Raw genomic sequence first — 15722 nt, 5'->3', positions numbered from 1 at the left:
CATTGTGTGTGGTGTATGTTTCTTGCAAATATTCTCATTTGTGGAAATGAGTGACTCACTGGACATTTTCACAGGTGGCAAATACAGAACGTATGGCTGTTGCATATACTGGGCACCCCCTACATCTACTCTTCTTCTACATAGCTATAGGTACCAATATCTTTTGCAGTGAGAGGTTCAGTATGTGGTTCCGATGTGCAATTGTACTACACATTTATATATGTGTGTATATATATATATATATATATATATATATATATATATATGTATATATATATATATATATATATATATATATATGCATCTACATATATAAGCACATTTCCTCTAATGTTAAATGACTGTGCTGCATAATATGTTTGACAATACGGCAATTTTAAGTGTACCTTATATGGCTTAGTGGTAATTCACTGTGGCTATGGTGTATAGGGCCCTCGGTTCAAGACGTGCAAGGGCTTATTACTTTGTTGCTGGGCAGAATAAGGGCTGTTGGATACAGAGTGACTAAGGCAGTTGTAAGTGGTTTGCACAATGGCAAGCAATGATAACTTCCATTTAAATATGCTATCAGTCAGTTAGCCATAAAAGTGTTAAACTGTGTAAGCTTTGGTTACCCCCATACAAACAGGATTAAACCCACTTAAAAGTGCTTACTCCTGCTTACTCCCACGCTAACTTCCTTAAAAGTAAAGAAAAAGGGGTGATAGGAAAATGGTGAAAAAGGGGGCACAAAGAAAGAAAGACAATAGGGAAAATAGCTAGGGATGTGCAAGGCAGGTGTAGGGAAGGTCCAAAGCTGCCCATTTCTTCAACAGCAACAGCTGTGCATATACACTGAACTTTGAGGTTGATTTGGAGACCCAACCCCCTGAAAGAGGAGTGAGGACAACACCAATATATTGTGAAGCCAATTACACCAGATTACATGTGTCAAGTGGACACGTGCGAAATGGACAGCTATGTATGGGGTGAGTTTTTTTTTTTTTGGGAACAGATTGACTTTTTTTTTTTTTAAGGTGAGAGTGGAATGTTGAGGAATATTATATAGGTATATTTGGGGAGGTAGGTTGGGTAGGATAACAGACAAGACAGACAAGACAGCATACAGGGGCAGTATATGACACATGTTGGGGGGTAAACACCTTGGATGGGGTGGGGTGTTTGGAAGTCAGAAGCCCATAAGCCCCAAATGGAAACAGTGGGACTGAGGTCCCCACCCATGGGCAGTCACCACTGCACCTTCATGGCTCTGAAGGTGACTGTGCTGGGGGCTGGGTAGGAGGGGCAGGCTGACCCTCTAAATGCACCACACAGCCCTCAAGCTGGTGTAGCAGATCTCCAAACTGCCGGAGGAGCTCGCTATGCACCAGACCACGGACCTGAGAACGGGTGACAATTTCCTGTCCATGCCTTCTCCCCGGGTGGCAAGCCCCATCCCCTGAGATGGTTCCACCCGAAGATGGTGCAGGACCAGCAGATGAGGAGGTCCCAGGGTGGGCCCCAGATGTGCTGGTGCCTAGTGCCATGGCCAGATGAGGTGGGAGAGGTGGGTCCACTGGGATTGGCCTTACCAAACGTGCTATGGTGTTGCAATTTTAAAACATATGTGGGTTAGTAATAGTCAACACATTCCAGGATTACGTATAACAGCATGCATAGACATACCAATTAACCCAAAACACCAGATTTGGAACAGTTACATAGCAAACAGAACACATGCATATATGGAACCACAGTGGCCATTACAACAGCATGCAGGTTACATTGATGGCAACAGGCCACCAATGTTGGAATATTTCAACATGGAACATGCATAGAAGTACATTTCAGTATTTATCAAACAATAGGACACATGTTCCAACAGCAGATTTACTTGTACACATACCCAGTGAGTTGTGTATTTAGATTATTGGTGTAGATATGGTGTGGGGGGGAGAGACAGATGTCAATTAGCAACTTTACATATCCCTGTACTTCTCACTACTTTCATAGTGACTGCTGTAATCTATAACTTACAGGCATTATTACACTACCCTATGACCTTAGTTTGGACACTGCTATGTTTGTATGTAAGTATATACATGACCTGTGTTTTACCTACAGTCTACACCTTTCCCCTGGTATACCTGTGGAGGAATTGTTTGTTAAACACTACCTGACTGTTTCTACACATATTCCCAGATTCCAGGTTGGTGTTCTGCACATACCTCTCAATCTCTTCTTGCACACACTCTGGTCAAGGCTTGACAACATGCAGGTGGAAATGGGACATATTTTGAAAATTTTTCTCATAATTTCTGGTGAGTTGCTACAAGGACAGTTTTGTTTTCATATGCATTTTCTGAATATTTACAGGTCTGACAATCAGTTATATGTCATTACCAGCTGCCTAAAATTCTGAGATCATCACACTGATTTGCCAGGGGGACAGGGTAACAGACAGCAGATATGGGCCAATTATCAGGACATTCTGAACAAATCTGGATAGTTGAGGGGTATGATTATGCATATATCTTACTACCACTCCCAGGATTCGAACCATGGCTGTGTCTGCTAAAAATAAAACAGCTTACTTCACAGTTGAGAGTGCTATTTAGATATTGCTGTGAATTGCTTCTCTGTTTTCAGTCTATATAGGTCTCTCGTAGTTTTATAATCTGACCTTGTAATTACAACAGTCTTATACAGGCATTCCTAGACAATGATATTATGTAGCACAGTGTAGGTGACAGTGATGACTAATAATTATTATTCAGATAAACTGCAACACTAACAATGCCATACAATACCAGAATAAACAGTGCTAGTCCAGGATTTCAATCTTTATTTCCAGGCACAGTTTTCTTATCTGACAGACCTGTACAGGGAATGCTTGTTAACACTACCTGAACGTTACCATATATATTACCAGATTCCGAGTTATTATTATGCACATACGTCTCACTCTGTTACTGCACACACTCTGGTCATAGATTCACAGCATGAGGATAGAAACGGGACATATTTTGCATACTGCTCTCATAACATTTTGGTGAGTTGCTAGAGTGGCAGGTTTGTTCTTATATACATTTTCTGAAGGTTATGATATCAGACAATCAGTTGTATGCCATTATTTGCTACCTAAACTTCTAGGATCATCCCACTGATTTGTCAGGAGGATAGGGTGACAACATAAAATATAAGCCAATTATCTGCACATTCTAATTAAAGCTGTACAGTTGAGGGGTATGAATATGCATACAGCTTACTACCACTCCCAGGATTCGAACCATGGCTGTGTGTGCTAAAACACAACAGTTTATGTCACAGTAGAGTGTGCTATTTGGATACTGCTGTGCATTTTTTCACTGTTTTTTTGTCTAAGTCTCCTTCAGTTGTACGATATGACCTCTTGTGATTACAACAGTCTTATACAGACATTCCTACACATTTTTTGTTTATGTAGCACAGTGTGGGTAACAATGATTAACACAACAGTACTATTAAGAGAATGCAACAATACATTACCATATGATACCAGAGTAAACACAGACAGTCCAGGGGTTACACCTTTACTGCCAGGCTGTTACCCTTTTATTTAAATACAACCTATATGAGACACTTCCTGCCATATTGAGTGGTTTATTCAGTACATCCCATACACAATACAGTTTGTATACTGGCAATTAACTTTCTACTACTTTTCTATTTATTTCTTATGACAGTACATGCAAGTTTATTACTAACCTGCCTCACGATGCGCCCCACAGGCGTGGGCTTCCTGATTCCCAGCTCGCTCTTCTGCAGCTGTCAGAGAAATAGAGGAATATTTAGCCATACATATCCATAATATACAGAAGCTAGGCAATTATTAAACAGTTAGTAGAATGAGTACTTACACAGTGCTGGGACATCAACCCTCTGCCTAGCTTCTTGGATCCACTGATCCAAGAGCTCCCTCTTTTTCCGCTTCAAGTCTGCATAGTGATGCCTGACCTGCTCACCAGTTCAAGGGATATCAGTGGCACTGGTGAGGGCACAGGATTAGACAGCCCAGGCCTCCGCTTTATATTGTGACCCCTGGTACTGGCCATGCAGCAGTCTTTGTTCATGGTCTTTTACCAGGTGTCCTACCATGACCTTAGACTCCTGGATGTCTCAGTGCTGCACTCGGAAGTATGAACCTTCCCCAACACCAGCCATTGTGCCTACAGGAGAAGCTGCAACCAGTTATGAGATGTATTCCTGCCTGTGGGGTTTAAATACGGCTGGTTTCCCGCACTTTGTCGTGATTGGACAGTTTTGAAAATGCTAAGCTACGGGCAAACCTGCTTACCTAAGGTTGGCATTGCTTAAAGGGGCATAGCAATGGGAAAATCAATTTAGCTGGGCTGCTCATTGCTTACACCTGGTAAGCAGAGGTGTGCAATGCTTAGCTTTGCTTATTTTTAGTTTTACACAGTAATTGCTGTATGGCATTGATTTATCATTCATTACATGTTATACATTTGTTTAGTATCCGTGATTCATGTGTGCGTACACTGTATGGGGCACTTGTGTTTCTCAGGGGATTTCAACACTTTCTTACAATGACACCTCACAGTTCACAAATATATGTTATTTAGTAGGTTATACAATAAAATAATTGTTTATAAATTCCTTTCACATGTAAAAAGTAAATTTGCTATAGTGAGAATTGAAAACCAGACTGACTGCTCAACAATGTATGCAAAGTGACATTAAATCCCCAGCTATTCCTTCATTCTGCACCTTTGGGGTATGCAATAACCACTGATCATAATACCCTCTAAAACTACATGTCATCCACATTTTAACCAAATATATTTTCAATTTTCCAAGGCATATTTCCCCTTTTAATACTTCTATTGCCAATTTGTTCAGTGTTTCAGTGGACTATCCTTCTGTAAAATGTAATATAATGTTAAAACACTTCAAAGCTAATATTATTGTCTACTTTTTACCTCTTTAACTAAGCTTTACCCTAATAGCATCCAGTAGTATCCATTTCATTATCTGTAATGTTTTGCAGACTGATTATCTTACACATAATCATATCACATCATATGAATATTTATAACTATGAGTTAGATATCTGAGCATGGGATCCCTGAGAAACATAAGTTCTAAACCCTGGAGATGCTGCTGCACAGCACATCATCTTTATTTTCCTATCGTGAACAATTAGCACATGTACACTGCACATTCAGTACTTGTGTGTACTTATACTTTATGCAATAGCCACCACCTGCACCTTATTCTGGACAAAATTTCCAAGACAATTATATCTATAATCATGAGATGCAAAGTGAAAGAAAGCAGATCCATGCTATTGCCTATACAAAATGTACATGACAAGCGCCATGTTGTTAGCATAACTTGTAAACTAAAAGAGACTTTTAATACAATGCAGTTCAGTATTACTTGGTAGAACAATATCAACCAACAGCCTGTAGTCTGTTATTAATCGGCTATCTTCCTGTGCAAAAATCGGTTTGAGAATTACTGTCATTATTTATAAGCTGTAATACTGATACAGTTGGAGCCCCCCCCCCCCCACACACACACACATACACATACTCCATAGAGTTAGATTTTCTGGGTTAGACACTATGGTCTTCCCTCATCCATCAGACAGGCAAATCAAAAGTTGAAAAGCAGACCAGACTTGTACACTTATATACACTATATTTTATTTTATATTTGATTACCGGGAAAGTCCGACTGGACACAGGTCCATTTTCCGCGGAGGCCAGGGGAGAAAAGCTCCAGTTAACAATACAGTACATAAGAGATAATTTGAGCATACACATATGAGTACATTTTAGCACAGATTGAGCAGATATTAACAATTTCATGTTGTAAGGAATATATACAGTCCATTAAGTTTGAAAAAGTACAAGATTTTTTTTTTCATGTGTGTATGTGTACTAAGATAGGAATTAGTTCTGTAAAGTACACGATTGATTAGAATAAGTATTCCAGGAGGAAAGAGGAGCAAATAGGTGGTCCTTAGCAGAATCCTTGCAACAGTGCAATGGCATGGATTAACCTTATCCACTAGTTATATTATTCTGCTAACATCAGCATCTCCAGTTCTGATAAGCTCACCTGATTATTATTTTATTTTATTTTATTTATTTATATATAGTTTTTGTGGAAGTGCATCGAGAGGTTTTGCATATGTATGACATCTTCGTAGCTACTGTAGCACAGCCTTATCCCAGTAATAATGAATACTCCTTTCCAAGTTAATTTATTCTTGACATTCTAGTTTGCTAAAGTGCCATATCTGAACACTGTAGCCTCTGACAAAGATCACCATAGACCCTCCAAAACCCCTGACACAGTAAGCTTATTAAACTTCCTTAACACATTAAGCACAATTACTTATTAATATCATACATATATTAGTAGACTCCTGTTAGCTGTCAATATTGACATTTTAGTAATACAGTGTGGAGAACCACAGAGATTTTCCATGAGGTATAGCTCTAATTCAGTGTTTTTACACTGCTTAACTAGTGTTATACTACTGCTGTTTAACCCTTATTCAGTTGCTGAAATGTATTTATTTATGGTAAGGTATTGTCTCTCTCATGTGGATATTATGAAGTTATGGCATCATGTGATACTAATGAATGTTAAGAACCATTCAAGCCGAACAAAGGTAGTATGCTCAAAATGGCAACTGGTTATGACTGCGAACTGGAGATATATGGTGGTCACAGCTAAGAAATAACATTATTAATTATCTTTATTGGTATCCTTTTGTACTCTGTTGTGCTCATAATGCTCAGTATGATGTAATGGGTGTATGCTGTAGCTACATTTGTCTAATGCCAGACAAAAGTCATTAGCTGATTTACTACACAGCTGTATAAGCAAGAGGTGAGAAACAATAATAGAACATCAGCTTGAAGTCAAACTCCTTAATGTCTCATGCACATAAAGTTAATCTCTTGTAGTAAGAAACCTGCCCCACACTCATTATTTAATCCGATTAGCTTTAGAAATATTTTACCATGCTTAAACATCCAGTCTTAATACTAAACAATGCTCCTAATGGAGTTGTAACCTAAATGCTGGCCTTTGATAAAATTCTCTAGCAAATATCTGTAACCACAGAATAACACTACTGGTTAAAGACAGTGATTTAAACACCAGCTACCAAGTGTCACTAATGCATGCTGTGTCCACAGCCCTTACTGCAACATTTCTTTACTACTGATGCCCAGATCCGATACTAACTGGCTTTACTGTTGTGGCACGGCTCTGCCAAGTTTATTGCCTGGCAGTACAGGCAATAGCAAAATCAAAGGAAATTTGCTCACCCATTCCTTATGATCTGTGGTTACTCTAAAGGTGTATACAGTAACCCTTCAATGTCCACAGAGGTCACTATGGATGCCATCTAACCTGAAAAAAATGTTAAACAGAAAAAAACAATTTGAAATCTGTTCATTTTTCAGCTAACCCTCTCTATTGTCATAATCCTATTATGACATCAGTTCTAATAATTAACTCTCTTTTTCCTCAAGTTATAACACCTTTTCTCTTTTGTCTCTTTTTCAGGCATATCACCTTCATTTTCTAATCTCAAACAACAAACTTATCTACACTGTGTGCTCAATACCTGCATATTCTTGTATTTTCTGTCATGACCACCTGGTAATTACCAATATTTTCCTGGACAGATTACTCATATATAGCAGAAACTTTCTTATTTATTTTTATAGTTAGTTATGCTACAGCTGCCATTAATTTTTTTCTTTGATTTTTTGTAGTTTGTCTAAAGCTGCACTAAACCTTGTACCAGCATAATCCATAGATGTGGTTTTAGAACACAAAGTGGAATAAAACTGTTGCATGCTATTGGCTATACAAAATCTGCAGAATAAGTGCATGTTTGTCATTGTAAGCTACTAACTCACAAGGACTCTTAATACAAAGCAGCTGCATATTACTGGGTAGCACACTAGCCATCAATAGCCTGGGGTTTGCTAGTAACTTACTACCTTCTTGTTATTGCATGGAATTATAATTATAAACTGTACTGTTGAAATTACTGGAGCCCCCCACACAACTACCTATGGACAGATTTTCTGGTAGTGACATTAAGATTTTCAGACAACCACCAGACAGGCAAATAACAAGCTGAAAAGTAGGCCATTATTTTATACTTATCCAACTCTTCTTATCCAGTTGCTATATAGTTTTCTGCTAACAGTAACATCTTAAGCTCTGACAATCTCATGTGATTTTTTTGTTTTTGAGAAAAGAAAGGAGTTTAACCCACCATGCCTACCCTTGCTATGCTTGAGATCACTTCTCTCCCCATCCCAAATTTCCATCCACACCCCTTTACTTCACATCTATTTTTTCAATAGCTCTGCTATGCATTACTATATCCAGTCCAACTTTTTCTTAAAAATTTTACTTCTCCCTCTTACTTCTTAGCCCTATAAAAACAAACATCATCGTCAAATCAACTATAATAACCTATCAACTATTCAAACCTCCCCTGTAATAACCATTGCTTTTATAAAACCATTCCCACAAACTTCACATACTTATATCTACACCAATCTCAGCACTTTCTTGCAAAATTCAGTAACTCTTACCAGACCACATTCTTCCATTAAGCCCTTAAACATCCTAACCACTACTCCAACCTAGAATTTATAATCAACTTTTATAATCAACTTACTACTCTCTGTGTCTAAGGTAAGCTCTTCATTGTACCAACTCACAGGAACAGACCCTTTTGCTTTCTTCCTTCCTCCCGCGTTCTACTTCCACTTTCATTTTTAGTCTTTTGCACACTGACACATCCCAGTATACCTCTCCACCTCACAGAGCAAGACATATGTTCAAAGCCACAAAAATAGAGGGACAAAGGCCCAAAATATTGCTCTTACAAATTTTTAAAATTGATAGACTAAATGGGCTTTGCATTAGCATGAATTTTTTGAAGGATATGAAGTCTGAAATACAAACGTCTACCATTATTTATGAATTCAATTCTCAATGACTTGCCAGCAATTTTCCAGAAAAACAAAATTTTCTGAGAAACAGACCAAAAATATGAGGCAGAAATCTTGACATTCTTTGAAAATCTGGACAGTTGAGAGGTATGCAACCCTATAATATAATGACACTTGCATTATTACTAATGCTTATCATCATACTCTACTTTCTTAGTAATCTCACATCTTACCCCACAACACTGCAGTTGCAGCATCATCCATCCACTAATCACATACCTCTTAATTACCCTACCAGTACATCCCAAAATAAACCAAAACACATCTGTAATAAGTCCCACATTCACCTAGGATGAACCAAGAAAGTTGTCAAACAGTAAAAAACAGGAAACACACAGAGGTACAAGGACAACCAGGACCACTTTAATTTCAACAATTTCAATGATAATCCAATATTTACATCCAATGTTGCAAAGCGCTTTTCATCCCTTACAATGAAGTGACTTCTTCAGGCAAACAGTTTAAAACAATCAGTGCTGTTTAAATACATTGAGGACTCTCCCCTAATTAGCACTAATTAACCTGTTAGTTAATTTATTTTGTCTATATTGAAAGGTAAATTGTAAAATAAAGGTTACACTTTTCACCAAAGTGCAAGTGCTTCATAAACAATACATATATTACACTTTAAAATGTATTAAACCAAATAACTGATAAAAATATCAATAATAAACTCGGTGATAAACCAAACTGTGCTTTAATGCAGAAATTCAATAAAAATCCAGTAAGTGCTTTTGTCTTTTCATACACAAGACTTCTTCAGACTGAATTAAAACCTCTCACTTCATTCATTGAATACTAAAAGATATCATCACATGACATTCCCAATTAATGTCTTAACCCTTTCTTTCTCAAATAGGCTACAGAATCTTCTCTGTCGTTTAGCCCAGGGGGATAGCAGGCATTCAACTTAACCTGCCATGTATATTCCAACCATCCCAACTCCTCCTCAGCATTCAACTTGATCTCATAGTCAGCAATATTTCCCAAAACCAAAAATTTAAAATTGATTTTACAACCCCCCCATTTTATAATGTTTACCTAAAGCATTAGCTTCATTGTCCGTTTCCACAGCTCTTTTGTGTTCATACATTCTTTTGAATAGCTCCCTACTAATACAGCCAACATATTGTTTGGAGAGGGAGGTTGGAGTCCCTTGAATCTTTCTTGCTGTATATAAACAGGGTTTGTACATATTTTAAATTTACTTCAGTTTTGAATGACAAAATTATTTCATATTTGGATGTAGTAGTGTATAAAGAAAATGGCAAGTTAGCTACTAAAATTAACAAAAGGAATGTGCAAAACAATGCATATTTACACTTTTCAAGCATGCATCCCAGATATATGAAAGAAAATATTGTTAAGGGTCAACTGATGAGGGCACATCAACTTACTTTAGATGATGCTGATTTTATTAAAGAGAGAAAAGCTATATGAAACACGTTTGTAGCTAGAGGCTATTCAAATAAATTATTGAGAAGTAAACTTAGTGAAGTCAAAAGATCTAGAGAACATTTTGAAGTTTTTTCTAAGAAAAATATCAACAATGACTTTGGAACTGCTATGCAAATATTGAATAGTGTAGATTCGGAAGCCATCAAACAGATTATCAGAACAAATTGGAAAATTTTGAAGAGCAGTGAAGAAATATTAGAAGCATTTAGCAATGGTCCACGCTTTCTGTACAAAAAGGGAAAGAGTTTTGAAAACTTTTTCCAAAGCAGTTTGAATCCCATGTCTTTTAGTACAAGAGGCAGGATGGAAAAATGTTTGGCAAGCAATTTCTGTGATTTAATTTATGAAGGAGTCAGTGAAATTGTTATTAATGATGTAAAAATATATGACAACAAGGTTTACACATGCAAATCAAAGTTTGTTGTTTATCTAATTGTATGTCAGTCTTGCAATGCATTCTATGTTGGCCATACTAGTAGGGAGCTGTTCAAAAGAATGTATGAACACAAAAGAGCTGTGGAAACTGGCAATGAAGCTAATGCTTTAGGTATACATTATAAAATTGGGGGTTGTAAAATCAATTTTAAATTTTTGGTTTTGGGAAATATTTCTGACTATGAGATCAAGTTGAATGCTGAGGAGGAGTTGGGATGGTTGGAATATACATGGCAGGTTAAGTTGAATGTCTGCTATCCTCCTGGGCTAAACAACAGAGAAGATTTTGTATCCTATTTGAGAAAGAAAGGGTTCAGACATTAATTGGGAATGTCATATGATGATATCTTTTAGTATTTAATGAATGAAGTGAGAGGTTTTAATTCAGTCTGAAGAAGTCTTGTGTATGAAAAGACAAAAGCGCTTACTGGATTTTTATTGAATTTCTGCATTAAAGCACAGTTTGGTTTATCACCGAGTTTATTATTTTTAATATATATATTACATATATTAACTAAAAGGTCACTCACGATCTATATAACTGTTCTTCTAACCTCTAACAATATTATTTTTTAGGAAGAATTTATTTAGAACACACAATAAAAAATAAATAACCCATAATATTAAAAGTGGTTATTAAAAACAACTTAAAAGCTTTAGAGCACAGCTACAAACTACAGGGCAATGCTTAAAACATAGATATTAAACATACATATATTTAATGATGTATGTAAGTATGTCTAGAAATACATATATGAATATAAAACATAAAATATATAAGTACAAAGTTACTTTAAACTACCTCAATAAATTTTTCAATTTTAATACACATGTAATGGAATAAACTTTGTTTAAACCAGATGGTAAACATGCCCTGGTTCGCAATTGCCAGCAATGTTCCAATTTTTCCAGCAGTAATGATTATATAGTTATATAGATCGTGAGTGACCTTTTATGTAATATATGTAATATATGTATTGCTTATGAAGCACTTGCACTTTGGTGAAAAGCATAACCTTTATTTTACATTTTACCTTTCAATATAGGTGAAAGGAATTAACTAACAGGTTAATTAGTGCTAATTAGGGGAGAGTCCTCAATGTATTTAAACAGCACTGATTGTTTTAAACTGTTTGCCTGAAGAAGTCCCTTCATTGTAAGGGGCATAAAGCGCTTTGCAACATTGGATGTAAATATTGGATTATCATTGAAATCGTTGAAATTAAAGTGGTCCTGGTTGTCCTTGTACCTCTGTGTGTTTCCTGTTTTTACTGTCCCACATTCACCTACTCAGATAAAAACAGCTCACTCCACCAAGACCAAAACCAAACTGAATCTTAGATTCAAAACAGTGATGGTCCCTGCACATTGCTATTTATTCAAAAACGTATACCTATGTGGTGATGTCTACTCTAATGATGACCCATCTAAACAGATCTCAAATATTGACTATTCATCCAGTACAACCCAACCACTTCTCAACAAGCACCAAGTCACACTACAGACTGTACAACCCAAAATGCACCGCAACAAATACATGCAAATTGTCTAACATTAAAAATAGTCAATATCAACCTCTGTAACATCTGCAATAAACTGGCAAAAGTGCATGCTTAAGCAACCTACCACTATCTTGATATATCAGCAATCAGTTAAGGTGCTTCAACAAAGTATTAGTTTAAGGGTGTGCACACACAACAAAGTATTAGTTTAAGGGTGTGCACACTTACGTATTGTATGTTTTTTTATTTTTTGTATTTTTTCCCCAAACAGATTTCTTTGTTTTTCAATTGAATTGTACAGGTTATAGGTCACATTAAAGGTTGGAAAAGTGTTGAAATGATTTATTGTGGTCTCATTTTTTATACCACAAAAACTTGGCATTTTAACGTGGGTGTGTAACCTTTTTATATCCACTGTAATTAGGGCTGTTAGACTAAAGAAAAATGATTGCGCTGTTGCTATAATCTATCCCATCTCACTAGAGCTTATACACTATATACATACTATACCACAGTTCAACAGCATTGAACTCCTCATCACATACCTCAAATTTAATAAAGGCAAATGCATATGCATAATTGCTCTCTACATCCCTCTTGGTTAGAATATATGTTCAGCTTTAGAGATCTATTCTTTGGTATTAACCACAATCCCCTTTAAAACTATTATTCCAAGTGATCTAAATAATTATTGGCCCCATTTGTCAACAAAGATCCCTTTCCTCAGCTCATTAGTTACCCAACGCTGACAAATCTATGTTAAAAACACAAAAACTAAAAAAAAAACACTAGTCTTTCTGCATGCAACCTACCCATGGAGTAACTTAAAATGGTTGCAGATGCTATAGCTTACCCATGCTTTATACTAAAAACACAGCAATAAAGCTTCTATTTTAGACTGGATACTTACTTCTGCTCCTACCATTATTTTTTATCCTCAGGGACTTACCAAACAGAATCAGTAATCTTTGTTCAACATTTGCAGGTAGGATAAACACCCATGCAACTAAACAACATAACAACGACATAGACTGCAACATCTCAAGTTTCAGTTCAGAAATTTTCACATCCATATTACAATGTTATATTGAAAATACTCCTACTTGATGATGCCATAGCAAAATTCAATAATGCATTTCTTGGCATAATTAATGAACAGACCCCTTTCAGAAGAAAAAGGGTCAACACCAGCCCATCTCTATCATCTCTAAGCAAATCAACTAAAGAACTCATGCACACTAAGGGCAAGGCTTGGGAACCTTGAATCAATGCAAAATATCCAAACCTATAAACACCTCCCCAACCTTACCAACACCAAAATTAGACTGCCCCCCCCCCCCCGAAAAAAAAAATACAGTATCATACTCCAGGATACTCATCAACACAATGCAATGCTTTTCTAGATATCCGTCAAGCATTTATTATCCCCTGAGAAAAAAGGCCAGTCAAATCCATCACCTAATAGCACCTCTTCTTGAGTCTGCATTAAAATTTAGATGCTATTGTTATACTAGTAAAAATAATTTATCCAATAACTCTGACACATATCAACAATCAAAAAAAACACTCTGCTATCCTGTCTTAACAAACTATTTCAACTTCTTCCTAAAGAAACACCTCCAAAAACTAAACTACACTACTCCTTCTGCATTTAACCTACACACAGAGTACCTTAAAATGGCTACAGACACTCTAGCTTATCCAGCATTCATGTAATGAATCACATAATGCATTTGAATTTAATCTGATGAAGTATGATCGTAAGTAATTGAATGAAAGTGTTTATTTATTTATTTTTTTTAAAGAACAGCGTCCTTGTGTTTATTAAAGTTTCTTTGTACTGGTTAGCTGCTGAGTGATTCTCATTTTGTTTAACTCTGAGGAAGTCCCATTCATGTTGTGGAATGAAAGTACTTAGCTGTGGATTATCAACTCATTCCCTCTAGCACAGCTCTTTTGAGTCTGAACCTTTAACTCCCAGTGAGTATGGCTTTAGCCTTTAAAAATGGATTTATCACCTTACAGTTCTAAAAAAAATCATTGGTAGAGGTCAAATATCAGTACAATTGTGTTTGCCATCATGTATGCTTCAAGATAAAATATTCTGATACCTTGTGCGTAGCATGGTTTGGAAATATTAATGCAAATATGAACAAGCAATATTTGATGCCTAGAGGTAACTGCATAAACACCTGGAGGTACACTTGGCTGTAATGAGTTAAACAAGTTTTTGTTTCAAACTGGTGGTCCTTGGTGGTTTCTTCATATTACGCAGTGGATTACTTTTTGAGTTTGTTTCTGTGGTGGTGACACAAGCTCCTTTCTTTTGTTCTTCAAGTTTTATCAGTTCCTTGTTTGTAGCTGTGTTTTTTCTCCTCAACATTTACAAGTCATGTAACTCAGAGGAAGATACCCTGTACTCAAATAACATCACTAAAATATAGTACTTTATCCTACTTTCCCTGGGACTAACCAATAAGTTCATCACTTTTAAAAATGAACCCATAAAATACTTATCATTGCTGGCCTTGCTGTTAGCCCTTGCACAACATCTTACAACCTAACAAACAATTTAATATCACTCTACTAAGTTGGCATGTATGCTTTTAACTCATATGATGCTACTAAGTAACCTGCAAATACTGTGAATAATACCCACCATCTCCGATATAATAAAACACACCATCTCATATAATAATTCCCACCATCTCAGACTTCTCTCCATCGGGTTCCTTTTACTCTCTCATTCAACAAGATTGACCCTCACTATTCACTGCCATTATTTTAACACTTGTTTTAACTCAAAAACCTCTTTCGTTATCCTGTTGCTCCTTCAACAACCACTTTACCCCTAATGTTTTTCCCCTGTCCTTGCATCTATGCTTCATCTAAGTGCTTCTCCATCACTGACAAGAAATAATTCAAATATTCAATAATATGTATTATACCACTTTTTCATGTAAATACAATACGTACTACTACTAATCCTCGTGGTTCCTTTGCCTGAACAATACTTTCTCAAACCAATCCAGCTTGAATGTAAACAATCTAATAATAACATTGATACTCATACTTTACTTTCTCATTGACTGAATTTTTTGACTTTTCAGTCTTTTAATACAATTTGTATATGATTATTTTTCAATTTTTTTTGTAAATATTTGTTGCATTGATCCTTTAAAATTCTGTACGTGTACAGTATAACAATTTCAGTTGTGCTTGTAACATCTTTCTTAAAGAAGTAACTTCTTCCTGATATATTTGTAACCTGATAGAGGAGCCT

This window comes from Protopterus annectens, chromosome 3.part0 (genome assembly GCF_019279795.1).
Source record: "Protopterus annectens isolate FY-2018-M chromosome 3.part0, PAN1.0, whole genome shotgun sequence".
Classification (NCBI taxonomy): Eukaryota; Metazoa; Chordata; order Ceratodontiformes; family Protopteridae; genus Protopterus; species Protopterus annectens.
This window is presented reverse-complemented; position numbering follows the sequence as displayed.